The sequence below is a fragment of the Diceros bicornis genome, chromosome 31 (genome assembly GCF_020826845.1).
Source record: "Diceros bicornis minor isolate mBicDic1 chromosome 31, mDicBic1.mat.cur, whole genome shotgun sequence".
NCBI classification, from domain to species: Eukaryota; Metazoa; Chordata; class Mammalia; order Perissodactyla; family Rhinocerotidae; genus Diceros; species Diceros bicornis.
The window spans coordinates 43,679,506-43,692,661 of NC_080770.1; positions in this window are offsets into that span (position 1 = coordinate 43,679,506).

Here is a 13,156-nt window from a genome sequence, read left to right on the forward strand (position 1 = left end):
GACAGACCTGGGATTTGAACACAGTGTATTAGTTTGCTCGGGCTGCCATAACACAGAACCACAGACTGTGTGGCTTACGCAATAGGCATTTATTTTCTCCCTATTCTAGAGGCTAGAAGTCCAAGATCAAGGCGTCGCAGGGTTGGTTCCTTCTGAGGTGCCTCTCTTTGGCTTGCAGACAGCCGTCTTCTCCCCGTGTCCTCACATGGTCTTCCATCTGTGCGTGTCTGTGTCCTAATCTCCTCTTCTTATAAGGACACCAGTCACATTGGATCAGGACTCACCCTAATGACCTCATTTTAACTTAATTTTTTAAAGGCCCGTCTCCAAAGACAGTCACATTCTGAGGTGCTGGGGGTTAGGACTCCAATACATGAATTTTGCGGGGACATAATGCAGCCTATCACACACAGGTCCCTAGGACACCAGTGCCCGTGCCCTTAGCCATCACACACGCATTCTCAAAGTGTGTTCTGTGGACCATCAGAATCAGAATCACGGGGAGGGAGGCTAGCTTTAGACCAAATGAATCAATATCTCTGGGATCCAGACCCAAGAATCTGCATTTTAAACCAAGTCCCCAAGGATGTGGAGGGGACTCGAGTAGGACAGACATACCATCTACCCAACCCAGCCCACCTCTCCCGCAGGACCCCTGCCAGCCCCCAGGCTTCAGCCCCACCCATTCCACTAAGCACTTTGCCCCAGGATCAACACCATCAGATGCCTTCTTCGGGGCTGTGGATTGTCCCTAGAAGGAACCCCATAAGCATGGTGGACTGGCCCCCGGGAATTTCAAAGAAAGCTGGACCCACATCTGTTTTATCTGCCAGGGTCCCTAGCTGCTGTGTTTCAAAGCCAATTCTGATCTCAGTTCTTGTCTTAATCAGCTCAGGCGGCCACAACAAAATATCATAGACTGGGTGGTAAACAACGGACATCTATTTCTCACAGTTCTGGAGGCTAGAAGTCCAAGATCAAGGTGCCACATGGTCGGTTTCTCATGAGGGCTCTCTTCCTGGCTTGCAGACGGCTGCCTTCTCCCTGTGCCCTCACATACTATTTCCTTGGTGCATGCACGGAGAAAGATCTCTCTCTCTTCTTACAAGGCCACCAATCCTGTTGGATTAGGCCCCTACTCTGATGACCTCATTTAACCTTAATTATCTCCTAAAAGCTCCATCTCCAAATACAGTCACCTTGGGGGCTAGCGTTTCAACATATGAATTGGGGGGGCCGCAATTCCGTCCACAGCAGTTCTTTTCCAGCCAAACTTTCTGCTCCTAACTTCAAGCCATCCCATCCCCTCTAGGACCTGCCCACTCTGGGTGAGACTTCGCTTCCTGCTTTCACAAATATGCCATCAAACACGCCTTCCCCGACCCACACTTGGAGTGTGATTTCATTTATCCATGTAGCCAACGATCCACTAGAACACATCTCCAATGGATACAGACACAGGGGACCCAGAAGGATACAGCCAGTCTGTATTGAAAGAGGAGAAGGCACGGATGATGAAGCCAGAGAGGGAAGGAAGGAAGCCTCTGACCTCGTTCCGTGAGGAAAAAGCAGGCATCCATGGGCAAAAGGGGGGAAAAAGTGTGCTTGGGGCACAGGAAGCACATGCAAAAATGCAGAGGCATGAAGAAGAGGGAACCCTAAGGAATTGCAGCCATGAGCTTGGAGAAGTGCGACTGCACATAGCTGCGGCCAGGCTCAGATGCCAGGGGAAGGGAGTTAGCTGGCATCTGCAGAAGGACCAAAGCAGGAAGTAGAAAAACCCATTGGGCAGCAGAGTGGAGACGATACTGAATGGGGCATGCTGGAACCATCCCTATATATGGCATGGCCTGGAAGCTGATTGAGGAGATGGGTACAAGAAAAGGACCAAGGCCGTCGGGACAGTAGGGAATTAGCATTATCGGGACTTGGTCCCCAGGAAGGTGGAGGAGAGGAGGGAGCAGTGAGGGGCAGTTGTTAGCGAAAGTGGAGAGACTGAGATAGGACCAGTTTGGGGTGGCACAGAGAACTGGCTCAGTTTGGGGCATGTTGAGTCTGTGAGGACTTTGAGATTCTCCCGGATGTGGGTCCAGTGGGCTTTGGGAAGATGTGGGTCTGGAGCTTGGGAAGAGGGGTGGATGCTGGTGGAAGTGTGACAACAGGTGATACAGCTGGAGAAGTCAGGGCAACAGAGAGGAGAAATGGATGGAAAGGGGGAGGTTCTGGTGAACCCAACATTTAAGGATGGGGAACTAGAGAGAGGACCAAAAACCCACAGCCACCCTGACACCCACACCTTCTATAAGCCTGTCTGAAAGCTCTGGAACCTCTAGGTTAATTTCTCCAGTTGAGTCCATAGTTTTGTAATCCTCAGGACATTGCACATCAAATCACAGGATCATAAGGGGCTTCCGTGCCATCTATGGAGTCCCACCTCCTCATGTACACACACAGAGACGCAGAGTGCCACAGAAGACACAGTAACAACAAAAACCAAGAGGACACTTGCAAGACGGAAAGACACTTTGTAAAAAGAAAAAAGTAGCATGTGACTTTGATACAATGCAACTGGATGTAATCGGGGAAGGAACATCTCAGAGCTCATCCCTTTTCTGATCTTCTGCAGGGAAACAGGATACATCTTTGAAAACAGACTGGCGACAAGAAATCATAGAAAAGCTGTCACAAAACAACTGTAGCCCTACTCTCTTTATCCTTTTGGGTACAACCATTGTTTCTGCACTGTTGACAAATGCAGTTTTTGGAAAGTACCTGTGTTTTCCACCTTTCCACAAAGGCACAGGAGAGAAGCAAGAGTCTCCTGGTAGCAGGCTGCTATTCCTGAACACACAGCAGAGGCTTCTACGTAAACCGTGATGTGACACCATCACCTTGATGGATTGGAAGAAAACCCCAGATTGGAAATCAAATTTTAATCCCCCCAAGTCTGCCTTGACCTCCAACAGGAACTCATATCCAGTCTGCACTGGGCAGACTGGATACAGAACAGCAAATCTTGCTCTGCTGGGAGCAAAATACGCTTCTAAAGTCCCGAAGGCCAGAGGGCAAACCCTGGCCCCTAGGGTCAGCAAAACACGAGAGACCCCTCCTTGAAACACGAGCCAGGGGTTTGGTGCCATCTCATGAACTTTCCAAGAGGTATCCAAGGACTTGAGCACAGATGAAAATAGGACAAACAGGGCGAATGCACTCCAAAGGATTCTACGCGGGCACTGACAAACCCAAATTCACAACTTTTAAACCACAGTGATAGGAAACTACGGGCAGCTGATTCTCATTGTTTGCAGCAGTTATGTTCTATAAAGTCTCCTCAAACACTGAATTAGCAAATACTGCACCACTGTCCCCAGCGGGAATACAGGGTTAGGTTCCTGCAACGCTCTGGCCACAATACTTTCATCACTTGATCAATACATAAGCCTGTCTTATGTGTGTTTCTGTTTTAGGATACCTTACGTCACACATTGTTGATTCATTAACTTGGAGGTCACGATCAGCAGCACTAAGCACTAGCTCGTGGCTGAGCGAAGCTTATCTAACACACTTATTTTCTCCATAAGGCACCTACCTTACAGTCTTCTTGGCATTATTCTTGTACTAACACCAGATGGGCACTTCAGCAATGGGCAGAGGCCATTTTAAACAGCAGAAAACATGGCACTCAATATATCGCGAAAAAGGACACTTGTTTTCATCCTTGAGGATTGTGGAATTCACAAGACACGAGCCTTCACAAGACGGCAAAGCACGGCTGTGTCTGACCTCAGCTGGGAACGTGCTGGTGGGCGATTCGAGTTCTTTGCTGCTCTGCGCATGTCCAGGAAAGACCACAAAAGTGCTTGGAGTGTTGATTTTGGAGTCACAAATAAATTTTAGCGACTAGGCGAGTTCGCAAATATGGAATCCGTGAATAATGAGGATCGTATGAGTGCTTAAATTAAACACTTCAATTTTAAGAATATTAATCCAATTATAAGATATTTTTTAAAGTCTAGAGGGAAAACTAGGAATGGAGAACAGATCGGTGTTGCCAGGGATTAGGGGTGGGGATGGTCTAATAATTAAGGGGCGTCCAGAGAGAGCTTGGGCAGTGATGGGACTGTTCTGTGTTCTAATTGTGGGGATGGCCACACGACTCTATGCATGGGTTAAAATACATAAAACTGTGCACCAAAAAATTCAATTTCACTGTATGGTTTAAAAAATAAATTTTTTTTTAAAAGACAAACTGATAGCACAGTCACCTCGCAGGATAGAAATGAAATGGTTTTAGGGATAAATTGTTGCAGGAGAACTTTTGTTTTTCCCTCTCTATATTTTTGTAAATTTTTTTTGCAATGAAAATGCATTACTCGTTATTTTAACTTAACAAAACATAAAGACCGATCACAAAACATAAACCGAGCCATCTCTGACGTATTCTTAATAGCAATTAACACAAGGGGATCTTGAGAGAAAATTTCCTAGCAGACACCACTTTCTTTTGGGTTCTAGACAGGACCAACGGCAAGGAATCCTCATTCAACGTCAAGATGTCAATTTAAATAACTAAATCCTAAGATCACACACACAGTTTATGAGGGAACATCACTGTTATTTTCTCACCATCGGAACCCATATATTCAGCACAGCAAATAGTAGAAATTTCTTTAATACGGCTTTCTCTCCAAAGGGGAAAACGCAACATCCCTGGGCATTTCATTTAACTTGATTCATGCATGTTGTACCAGGGACCACGCAAGCTATCAGGCATGTCATCATGATCCTCAAGGAGTTTGCTCTCAATCAGGAGTGGGCCAACTTTCTCTGGAAAGGGCCAAAGTATAAATATTTGGGGGCCGAGCGATCGCAACTATTTAACTCCAATGTTAGAGCAGAAAAGCAGCCACGAATGATGCATGAAGGAAAGAGTGTGGCTGCGTGCCAATATAACTTTATTTACAAAAATAGGCATGGGTGGGCAGGGTTTGGCCCGCTGGCTGTGGTTTGCTGGCCCCTGTTCTAGATGAAGGCGGTTGACTATGTGTAAATAAAAAAGTGGGCTGAGAGAGGGTCAGAGTAGGGATTGGTCCTCTAGGAAAGACAGAGCTAACATCTTAGCCCAGGAAGGGAACAGAGGAAGGGAAGAGAGAGGACCAGGAGGAAGCCAGGCATGGTGAAAAATTGCCAGGAGACTGCGCCTTCCAGTGGGAGGAAGTGGGCAGTGGCAAACTCAAAGAGGTCAACTAGGGTGAGGCTGCAGAGACGCAGCTGGGAGGTGAGGGATTACCTTCATTAGAGCCATTGGTGAAGTGATGGAGACACAAGCCAGTTGCCATGGGCAGAGCAGTGAGTGAAAGGTGAGAGATCGAGGGTGGTGAGGACCTGCCAGGGGGAGGCTTGGCAGGAGAAGGCTGGAGGGGAGTGGTGGGTAATGGGGTTTGGGAGAGTACTGAGTGTTTATAGGCTGAAAAGAGAAAGGCTTCTGGGTGCAGGGACATCCCCGAACAGAGAGGAGGGAGCAGAGACCCAGCTGGGCAGGAGTTCTAGACAGGGAAAAATTTATCTCCCCGAATGCAGTGGTTCTCAACTGGGGACCGCTAGCAATGTCTGGAGACACTGTTGGTTGTCATGACTTGGAGAGGGGAGGGGCCACTGGCATCTTAGTGGGTAGAGACCAGGGATGCTACTCAACATCCTCCAATGCACAGGATAGCCCCCCACAACCAAGAAGTATCCAACCCCAAATGCCAGGAGCACCGAGCCTGAGAGGTTCTGCTCTAAACCAAATTAAGAATGGAAGTCAACAGCAACTAGAAGGATGTGCAACTATGACATACAACTATCTACTGGGGCTTTGGGGGGAAAAAAAAGGAGGAGGACTGGCAATAGATGTTAGCTCAGAGCCAGTCTTCCTCAGCAAAAAGAGGAGGATTAGCATGGATGTTAGCTCAGGGCTGATCTTCCTCACCAAAAAATAAATAAATAAATAAAACTGTTAAAAAAAAAAAAAAAGAATGGAAGTCAACGATGGAGTTGGGTGAGGTGGAGACCCCAGGGGGCTCAACCCCATGACCTCCATAAGTCAGTGGGGCAGGGATGAACGGCAAGTCTCCAGGAGAGAAGCAGAGGTTAGGAGTAACCCCAGGGAGGTGACTGAACAGGCAGAAGTTCTGCTCCAAGGGTCCCAGGACACACAAGAGAACACACAAGAGAAACATCTCATGCCATCCTCCAGAAATGAGGGGGATCTGAGAAGCGGGGGGGCTCTGGAAGCGAGCATCTCATACCTCAATTATTCAACTCACTGGACCCCCCTAAAACTCTGTGGGTTTTCATTTTAATGAATCCCACACTGCCTTCACTCTCTGGCTTTGCAATCCCCCCACCCCACGCCCAAGTAATCTCAGGCCAGAGCCAGCCAATCCAAGGAGAAATGGCGGGGAAAGCCATTGCCCTCTTCAGCAAAGCAACAGAGACGCCACAGGAGAATGAACCAGGGTGGAACATCCCATACAACATCTCCAAGAAAGAGTCCTTCATTCCTGAAAAATCACATTGATCTCCCTCCACCGCCCAGCCCTGCCAAAATGTCGTGTCAGTTGATGTAAGAGATTAATGATCTGTAAACTTTCTCGCCCCTCTCCAAATCTCTGAGGGGTCTCACATCTCATGTATTTGATAGGATTTTGTTAACCATTACCGCAGGGTAGGGATGGGGAGGCTGGGACCCCAATGAACAACCTTTTATTGAGAAGCCAGTGCTCTGCAGCCAGACAAGCTGGGGCTCTAATTCCAGCTCTGTAACCAGGTCAAGTTGCTCGCCTACAAAAAGGGAGGGCAGACTCTACCTCATAGGATCATGGTGAGAATTAACTGAGATTATATATGCAAAGCATATGGCACAGCTCCCACTGAGTGTTTCCTTTTATTCTTGTTAGTTAGGTATTATCTGGAGAATAAAGGAGCAGTGGCTTGGAGGACTGGTGAGGACATGAAGGAAAAGAGTTGAATCAAGAAGAAATATTTACCAGATGCCTACTGTGTGCCAGGCACCGTTCTAGGCTCTAGAAATGTCGCAGTGAATGAAATACACATAAGCCTCTGCCCTTGTGGGAACTGTAAATGTGTAACCAAGTGGTAAATCCATCTGTTCACTCCTGGAAGCCCAGGCGTAAATCCACAATTAATTACCAAAGCCACAAGGAAAAGAGGAACAGGGAACCGCACGTACACAAATGCATACACACAAACAACCACAAAGCCTGGCGTAGGTCTGACAACTTGTCTTGGATTTTCTTAACAAGAACCTAAACCAATTGCCATCCTTCCTTCATTGAGCGCTCACTGTACACCAGGCATACGGGGGCATCAAGACATTGCATAATTGGCAGAGGCGCTCAGCAAACCTGGTTTTCAACTCCTGAGCCTGTGTATGCTTTCTCCCACACCTCACTCACCATCAGGGAACTCAAGGAGTCTCTTCCTTTCCTCCCCAACCCCTTCCTCATCATGACTGATTTCCTTTTATGCAGAAATCTGAAGTAACCCAACAGATATTTTTAAAGCACAGCCTCAGACACCACGGTGGGAATCTCCAGCCGTCTTCTCTTAAACGATTCTTCAGTCCTTGTCCCACAACCAGAAAGGCCTGCTGTCAAGCCGCAGAAGCATGCTGGGGTTGGGGTTGGCCTCTGTCTGCTGCCACACAGGGACACGCAGGAGGGAGGCCCTCGGGGTTAGGGCGCATGAGAGGCTCATCCAAGGTTAGAGACCTCCCAAGTCTGACGGCAAAAGACCGCTTCATGACGGGCGGAGCTGGCAAGGGGAGGTTAGCAGGGAGCCCCGGCAGCAGTCCAGAGCCTTGGGTGGGCACCACACGGAGAGGTTCCAGTCCTCCCTCTGGCACTGACTTGGGGCAGTAAGTTATGCGTCCTCTCTGAGCCTCAGTTTACTCCTTTATGAAATGGGCGAACAACAGCGTCAGCCTTTAGGGGCCACTCTGAGGGTCCAGAGAGATAGGATGGCGCAGCCCGTGGCATTCGGTGACACCCACTATAATAATCATGATAAAAACGTCCACTCCTTCTGCTACTATAACTGTGCTGTTCCCAAGGCGCCGGAGTTTGCCTCCGGACATCTGGAAACAGAATCCCAAAGTGTAAACATGCACCTGAAGTCCAGGGTAGCCACGGGCCTCGATCCCAGGAAGGGGATGGAGGGATTCTACAGTTCCCCGCCCCGGGCAGCGTCACCTAGCAGCAGCGACCCCAAGGGACCCCCCGGTCTGTCACCCTCGACTCCGGCTCCTTACCGTGTGCGCCCCGCGCATTTGGCTGTCCGTGGCCGCCCGGACCCAGGGACCCCACTTCTCGGAGGCGACCCAGAGAGGACGTGTGTCCCCTCTCCGGAGCGACCTGGGGTCGGAGAGAGCCAGGCACGGGTCCGAGGCGCGCTCCGGAGAGGCGCCCGCGGCAGAGCAGGCACTGGCGCAAGGTTGCTCCAGCCCGGGGCCGGCACGCGGGGCGCGGAGCCGTGAGCCCAGGCGGGCAAAGACCAAGGTCAGCGGCTTCCCGCCCCCAGCGGGACCTGAGTGACCGCCCCGGCCACCCGCCTCCCCACCCGGGAGGGCTCTTGGTCCACAGCTGGGGCTCCATTTTGGCGAGGGATCGCCTCCCCACCGCGCGACTCCCCGCCCACTCCCGGACCCCAGACTCACCCTCTCCGGGGTACAGGTGGCCCGCGGCGCCCAACAGCAGCGCGGCCACGGCCACCAGCAGCGGCGCGGCGCCGCCCCCCGCCGGCCCCCGGCGCCCATGGCTGGGGTCCCGACGGATCAGAGCGCGCGGCGCCGGCCCGCGAGGGTCGTGCTCCGAGGTGGCCGCCCGAGGGGCGCTGGGGGCGCGTCCTTTTCTTCCACGCCCGCGGCCCTCGGGTCGCAGCCCCCGCCCGGGAGGCTCCTTGAATCAGCCGCCGGAGGGGCGCGCGGCCTCGGCCGCTACAAATCCGGCGGCGCGGCTCGGCGGAGGCGGCCCTGACCCCGGGCTACTGATGCCGTAGAACCACCTGCTTCCTGCTGCCTGGAAGTGGGTTTTAGTGAGGCTGGCTGTGCGGTTCACCCTAATGAAGAACTTTCTAACAGTGAGATCCAAACAAAAACGGAATGGGCTGCCTTATTGGCAGCATTTTCCAAAGTCAGTCCATGATGTAAGGAAGTAAGATAAGTTAGTTCTGTGATTATAGAATTCAGAGTTCGAGAGGGAAAACAAGCATTGTTCACATAGTTTCAGAATAGTCTAATCAGAAATGTAATAGAGACACATGCATGATGCTTTGGGTACCCAGAGAATCAAACTCTGCCTGGGGTGGGGACAGGGAAGCCTTCATAGAGGAGGAGGCACTGGAACTGAGTTTTGAAGATCAAGTAGGAATTTTCCAGGCAGCTAGGGGAGGGAAAGTTGTTCCAAGCAGAAGAAATAGATCACATGAGCTGTATGGATTGGTGGTTAGGAGAGTGTACCCAGGAGCTTGGATCCCAGCTCAAATACTTTGTAGCAACATGACCTTGAGCAGCTACTCAACCTCAGTTTTTTCATCCATAAAATGGATGGTGATAATTTGGGTCACAGGCATTGTTGTAAAGATTATATCAAAGCATGAATGTTAAGAGCTTAGTACCTGCCACACAGCAAGTGCTCAATAAATTGTAAATACTACTAATTCTCTGGAAGGGGAAAGCATTAAAGAGTTCTGGCTGGATGATCTGCACTTAGCACAGTGCCAGGCACATAGGACATTCTTGTCAATGTCGACTCCTGTTATTATTATTCAACATCATGACCCCTTCCATGGTCAAGCCTGACCTTGTCCAGTTCATCCTCATGAGTGCTGCTCTGTGATGCCCTTGTCCTTACTGGGTAGAAACCCACCTGCTCCTTCTCTGGCTTCTGAGATCCCTTAGCAGAGTCTTTAAAAATCCACTCATTCCCAACCCCACTGGCTTACAACAGGGTTTTTCCACCTTGGCATTATTTGTGGACAGATAACTCTCTGTTGTGGGGAGCTGTCCTGTGCACTGTATGAAGTTTAGCAGCACCCCTGGCCTCAACCTACTTGATGCCAGCAGCACTTCCCTCCCACCATCTAGTCAGGAAAACCAAAAATGGCTCCACACATGGCCAAATGTCCCCAGGAAGTAGAATGAGCCTGCTCACACCTTTCAGTCAACTTACAGCCAATCAATCCCCCCAGTCGCCAGTACCCCAGCTGGTAAAGAGCTTCTACTGCAGACTCCTGTCCAGGGCTATTTAAGTGTCCAAATGAACCTGGTCTTGCTCTGTGCACTCACACGTCCTCACCCTGAAAGGAGCTGACACCGACTGAGTGCTGACTGTGTAGCAGTCATCTGGCTGTTTTATGTGCTTAATGCTTTAATCCTCCAGTCCTGGAGATGGATGGTGGAGATGGTTGCACAACAATGCGAATACACTTAATGCCATGGACAGTGCACTCAGAAGTGGTTAAAATGGTAAATTGTGTTATGTATGTTTTATCACAATAAAAGAAAACAGTGCCTGTATGCATTGTTATTTATATGTGGTGTTTTTTTTTTTTTTTTGGATAAGATAGAGGTTGAGAGAAGCATAGAGACTTATCCAGTATCACCCAGCAAGGAAGTAATAGAGCCAAGATTTGAACAAATAGGGATTTGATTTCAAAGTCCCTATTTTTATCTTGGCATTCTACACCCCGCCTCCAAAAAAAAAAAAAAACACTGTAATATATATTTCAGGAGTTTTTACACACTCACACGCACACACTCTGTCCTGTGAGTCCTCAAATTCACCTTTCCTTCCAAGGTGCCCAGAGGGTCCCACTGTTCTTGATGCATCTTTTAAAAAATGCAAAGCCCTGGATATTTGGAATCTCTAACCAGCAGTTCCTCAGAGGCTAGCAATTCTGGTTGTGGTCCCCTAGTGTCATGAGCTTTTGTCAAACTCTTTCCCCCCCAAGACCTCTTTTGGAAAATATGTTTCCACCCACCCAACCTCCCCAACCCCTGCCCTGCCAGTCACACAGCCAGAGCTGGCAGAGTTAGCCATGACTCACTTGAATCCGGGCTGGCTTATCACACTGTGACTCCTAAATCAATACTTCTCATTTGGGTTGAAGAGAAGCCCCTTCAGCAACTTTCCAAGTGTGGTTTTACCTCTTTCTTTCCCCATTTTCATTAAGGATGCCAAAATTTGGGTCTGAGGACCCCTTTGTTGACACTGAGTGACCAGGGTGAAGACACCAGCATTATTTCCCTTCTTGTTGCCAGTAAAACTCTCACATCTCTCCAGGATGGCCAGGCATGAAATGGACCCTTGATCATCTTAATAATCAAATGACATTTTGCAGGACACTGTCATTTATATTATTTATTTAAGCCTCACAATCCATTAGCACAGCTTAAGAATCCACAGCAGAGCTCACTCAATAAACAGTTGTTGAATGAAGATATTCTGCAAGGGAAACACTATTTTGGTTGGAACTAATTTTAATGACAAATTGGCTGAGAGAGTAGATGTGACTTACCTAAAGTCACACAGCTACTAAGAGGGCAGACTAGGATTTGAATTCCTATTTGTCTGATTCCAAATCATAAGTTCTCTCAACACGGGATGTTGCTTCTTTCCTGGAGTTAATGCTCAGCTCTTCTGCCCAGGAGGCCAGAACTGAGAACTCCCCTAGGGGATCACAGTTGTGGATGGCCAGTCCTCAGAAGGTGAGCTGAAGGTGCCCCCAACCCATGATATAAAGTTTGTTCTGGTACCAGCCTCATGACCAAGGTCACGTGCCCATGCCTGGCTGCTTCCAACAGCTTTTATGAAAGGTCAGCATGGGTTGACCTTCAAGATGGATTGAACATCAACATAGATGACTTCCTGCTGTCTAGAGGCCTGGCCTTCTTGGGTTCACAGCGATGAAGACAGACAGGGAAAGAACAAGCACAACTCAGACTCAACTCAGCACGTTTGTGGGAAACAACATGAGCAGTTCTTTGGATTCATCCTGCCATGAATGTCTAGTCTCTCAATCATGCCTAGACGCCCAAGATCTCCGCAAGGCTGGGTTCCAAGGTGTTTCCCCCACTTACCATGGTCTGTGTGTGGAGTGAGGGACCTTTCTCAACACCCCATGAGCATGTCAACCCCCTCATTCCAAGACAGTCTCAGATAAAACCTCCCTGGATTCCAGCATCCTGGGCTTAACCAGTGCTGCCTCTGTCTGTGCAGAGATAGTTGTCATCGCCTGGGTATGGAAGCTCCAGGGAGAGCTGTTGCATCAGAAACCCCTCTGGGTCTACCTTTCTGCTGGAGAGAAAATTGGTTGCAATGGGAGCCTAGAGCCCTTTATGTTTGGATTGTCGCTGGAGGATCACGGAATAACATTTACTCATCTCACAACCACAGAAGGATGAGCAGCACTGATGTGGATAATTGAATGCGACAAACATCCAAGTCTTTTCGTTTAGATCCAATTAGGAAGAGGAGATGAGGGAATCCATTATTGCAAATGGACCCATGCTCAAAAACAAAACCAATTCTGATGTCCAGGAGACCTCTTCTGAGTTAAATAATGAGACAGTGATGGTGGTGGAACAGCTAGGAGGCAGCTTCACTGGCTTGAGACATTTCCTCCTCTTCCATTCTTGAGGAGCCTGCAAGTCTCAGGAGATGCAATGGTCAAGAGATAGATGACTCTAGTGCCCATGAACTTATTATGTGTCTACAACCAGAGCCAAAGGAAAGGGCAGAGACCAGAGAGCCAGGCTATCCTCAACAAAGTTGCCCTCTGCAGAAAGTCACAGGCAAGGCCAAAGCAGAGTGATTTACCCAGAGCTCTGCTCAAACCAAAGCTGAGTCAGACAGGTGGCAACAAGGTGTAACCAAGACAGAAGCAGGAACAAGTGACATATGCTAAGGACTTTATTTATAGTAGTAACTATTAGCAAATTCCTTGTACCATGCCACCACTCTCTACTCCCAAGTGCATGGCAGATGTTAGTCATTGATCTCATTGTTTTCTACCTCTGACCTTAGATGGAGCTTCCCAACCTAGCACACCATACAGCCAGAGCTTACAAATTGGATTTGACATTCATAATGAA